Source organism: Cebus imitator, unplaced genomic scaffold (genome assembly GCF_001604975.1).
Source record: "Cebus imitator isolate Cc_AM_T3 unplaced genomic scaffold, Cebus_imitator-1.0 Scaffold38, whole genome shotgun sequence".
NCBI classification, from domain to species: Eukaryota; Metazoa; Chordata; class Mammalia; order Primates; family Cebidae; genus Cebus; species Cebus imitator.
In genome coordinates this window covers 10,644,244-10,648,239 of record NW_016107353.1, presented here as the reverse complement: position 1 = coordinate 10,648,239, position 3,996 = coordinate 10,644,244, and the positions used below count along the sequence as shown (strand labels likewise).

Sequence of the window (3,996 nt, the reverse complement as noted above, 5' to 3'; positions counted from 1 at the left end):
TAGTCCCAGCTACTCGGGAGGCTGAGGCAGGAGAATTGCTTGAACCCAGGAGGCAGAGGTTGCAGTGAGCCGAGATCGCGCCATTGCACTCCAGCCTGGGTAACAAGAGCGAAACCCCATTTCAAAAAAAAAAAAAATGTCCAAATGGCCAGGCGCAGTGGCTCAGGCCTGTAATCCCAGCACTTTGGGAAGCTGAGGTGCACAGATCACAAGGTGAGGCGTTCGAGACCAGCCTGACCAACATGGTGAAAACCCGTCTCTACTAAAAATATGAAAGAAAAAAAAATTAGCCGAGCATGGCGGCGTACGACTGTAATGCCAGCTACTCAGGATGCTGAGGCAGGAGAATCGCTTGAACCTGGGAGACGGAGGTTGCAGTGAGCCGAGATCGCGCCATTGCACTCCGCACTCCAGCCTGGGCAGTAAGAGTGAAACTCGGTCTCAAAAAAAAAAAAAGTCCAAATGTTCTTTCTTATCCTTAAGTAGCAAATAGATGCGTTATGCAAGCAGACCCAGGTAAGGAAAGAGCAAGTGCATTACAAGTCTCAGCTCACTTCTTAATCAGCTGTAATTCCTTGTGAAGGTTATCTTACCTACTTCAGCCCGTTTTCCTATTCATAAAATACGCTCATGCTGAGGGAAGGGGGGCGACACCGGGAGAGTCCCGGTGCTTTATCCAATCAGTGCCGCTGGTGCGGGAACCGCCCAATCAGGCGCGTATTTGTAGAGGAGGGCGTGGCTTCCGGCATTTGGCGGGGTCTTTGTCTCTCGCTCCCTGCAGAGCTTGGGATCTGTCTCTGCGGTTCTGCGACCTACACCTTGAGATCCACCCCCCCCCCCGTGACTCTGTCACAGCCTCTGTTGCTCTGTGATCTGCAGGTCCTGGGAGACGCACACCTCAGATGCCAGGACATCCTGGAAACTTGGAAAGGGTGAGTGTGCGGGGTTAGACATCCCGAGAGGGGAGAGCAGGCTGTGAAACCAAGAGGACCGGCCTCCCCACAGTCGGCTCCCGGGTCGCGGACCTGATCCCCGCTGGCTCAGCTTCGCCCAGGCCCCTCTGGCCGCAAGATGGCGGCTGGGTCCGCCGCCAAGATCCCCGAGTCCTGCCGGGTCCCAGCGGCGCCGGGTCTGGAGCTCCCTGGGCAGCTCTGCACCCGCAGCCCCGAGTATTTTCCACATTGCTCAGGGATGCCAGGCGAATCTTCAGGACAGAATCCCGACCCGGTGTTTGCGTGGGAGGAACTGCGGCAGGTGGGGCGCCCAATCTCTTTTGTTAAGCATTTTGTTTTAGACGGAGTCTTGCTCTTCGCCCAGGCTGGAGTGCAGTGGCGTGATCACTGCAACCTCCGCCTCTCAGGCTCAAGCGATTCTCGTGCCTCAGCCCCCTGAGAATCTGGGATTAGAGCCTGCACCACCACGCCTGGCTAATTTTTGTATTCTAGTAGAGAAGTGGTTTCGCCATGGTGGAAAGTGGTCTGAAATTCCTGTCCTTACGTGATCCACCTGCCTCGGCCTCCCAAAGTGCGATTATAAGCCTGAGCCATCGCGCCCAGCCTCTTCTCTTAAAAATTAAAGGAAGTCAATGTTAAAACGTTAACCAGTTTATTTGAGCAGTGATTGGTGAAATGGAAAGCACCCAGCCATAGGATATGGCCCGCCTGAGAGGCATAAAGGAAAGGTTTTATAAAGGGCGAGTGAGAAGGCAAACGAAATTCACGAATTGGTTACAGTTATGTAGTCGCCTTATTTGTGTAGTTCAGGTGGAAATTTCCTGGTTATGTTAAAAAAAAAAAAAAAAAGAATTTGTAGTTTTCCCAATAATTCCCTGGCAGCATTTTAATTTTATGTGTATATGACATCTATTATGTATCAGACATTTGGATTACACAGATGAACAGGGTTCAGCATACCTGCCCTGTAGGAGTTTGTAGTTCATAAGTGTGGCTAAATGATTAATTTCTTCTAGAGAATAACACTTGTACATAAAAAGACTTATATTGAGGGCCTGAATGGTTATAGTGATCAGTTGTGCCACTGCCATAGCAGTGGGAAAATCAAGGAGGGCTTTACAGAGATGGTGACATTTGAGTGTTGATCAGGGTTTAATAGAACTTTTTGTGTTAATGCTGCTTCTGCAAAGTATACCTCCCGCAACCCGGCCCAAGACAGAATCTTACTCTGTCACCTAGGCTAGAGTGCAGTGGTACAATCTCAGCTCACCGCAACCTCCGCCTCCCAGGTTCAAACAATTCTCCCACCTCAGCCTCCCAAGTAGCTGGGACTACAGGCATAAGCCACCACGCCTGGCCCCGGAGTAAAAAATTATTTTCAGCCTGGCCAACATGGTGAAATCCCATCTCTACTAAAAATACAAAAAATTAGCGAGGTATTGTGGCATTTGCCTGTAATCTCAGCTACTCAGGAGGCTGAGGCAGGAGAATTGCTTGAACCCGGGAGGCAGAGGTTGCAGTGAGCCGAGAATGTGTCACTGTATTCCAGCCTGGGCAACAGAGCAAGACTCCATTCAAAAAAAACAGGCTGGGCACTGTGGCTCATGCCCGTAATCCCATCACTTTAGGAGGCAGAGGCACTTTGGGAGGCCAAGGTAGGCAGGTCATGAGGTCAAGAGATTGAGACCATCCTGGCCAACATGGTGAAACCCCATCTCTACTAAAATACAAAAAATTAGCCAGGCATGGTGGCGTGCACCTGTAGTCCCAGCTACTCAGGGGGCTGAGGCATGAGAATTGCTCGAACCTGGGAGGTGAAGGTTGCAGCAGTGAGCCAAGATAGCACCACTGCACACCAGCTTGAGTGCTAGAGCAACACTCTATCTCCAAAACCAAAAAACAGGTCTCACTGTATCTAAGCTGGACCTGGTGACCTTTTTGGAGGGAAGGAAAGAGCCCTGGACTGTGACAAGTGAGGAGACCGTAGCTGCACAGCTAGGTAAGTGACAGTGAAGGAAGTAGGTGACCTGACTGAGAGGTCCAAACGTCAAGAAGCCAGATTTTTTTGTCTTTCATTATTTTATTATAATATATATATGCAGATCTGTTTTATGTACAACAATTAATTCTATCAAATAATCAGACCAAGGCATTCTGGTAATTTTCCTTTAAATCAATTCAGGTGAAATTAGATATTTATGCACTTCACGGGCTATCAAAACTTGAGATTTCATTATCAACTTCAGTTCTGAGGCCGTGCACACAATTCAAAATCTAGGTTAAGGTGATAAAAGTGGGCTCAGGCCGGGCGCTGTGGCTTACGCCTGTAATCCTAGCACTTTGGGAGGCTGAGGTGGGTGGATCACCTGAGGTCAGGAGTTCAAGACCAGCCTGGGTATCATGCTGAAACCCCACTTTAAAAAATAATAATAATAATAAAAGTGGGCTCAAAGAAACCACAGGATTCAGAACAATGAAACCGTGTACTTTGTATAAGAGTCACAATGCAAACAGCAAGTATTTTGCATATCTCATAGCTCTTCAGTTCAGAAGCACAGCAGCTTCTGAACATCTAAGGCGATTGCACAGTAGGTGGGCAAATAGCCGGCGTGGGCTCCTGAAGGCTCTGCCCAGAGCTAATTTCTTCTCTGCCACTCCTTTTTTTTGAGACAAATTCTTGCTCTGTTGCCCAGGCTGGAGTACAGTGGCGCAATTTGGGCTCACTGCAACCTCTGAATCCTGAGTTTAAGTGATTCTCATGCCTCAGCCTCCTGAGTAAATGGAATTACAGCTGTGCATCACCATACCCAGCTAATTCTTTATATTTTTTTAGTAGAGATGGGGTTTTGCTATATTGGCCAGGCTGGTCTCGAACTCCTGACCTCACGTGATCCTCCTGCCTCAGGCTCCCAAAGTGCTGGAATTACAGGCATGAGCCACTGCACCTGGCCTCCTTTCCTATCTTCCTCATTTTTTTCTCCCTTTCTGTCTCTTTCTGTGTGTGTCTTTCCTTCTGTGTTTCTCTTCCTTTTTTTTTTTTTTT

The 3,996-nt window shown here is 48.6% G+C and overlaps 1 long non-coding RNA gene across 1 annotated transcript in view; it reads left to right on the top strand.

Annotated features, from left to right (window-relative positions):
• The first annotated feature begins 721 nt into the window (after positions 1-721).
• LOC108301934 overlaps positions 722-3,996 on the top strand; it is a 19,923-nt gene continuing 16,648 nt past the window's right edge. Inside the window, exons 1-2 of the long non-coding RNA XR_005199682.1 lie at positions 722-932; positions 2,857-2,952. This is a non-coding gene — a long non-coding RNA (uncharacterized LOC108301934). The remainder of the gene's footprint in view (positions 933-2,856; positions 2,953-3,996) is intronic.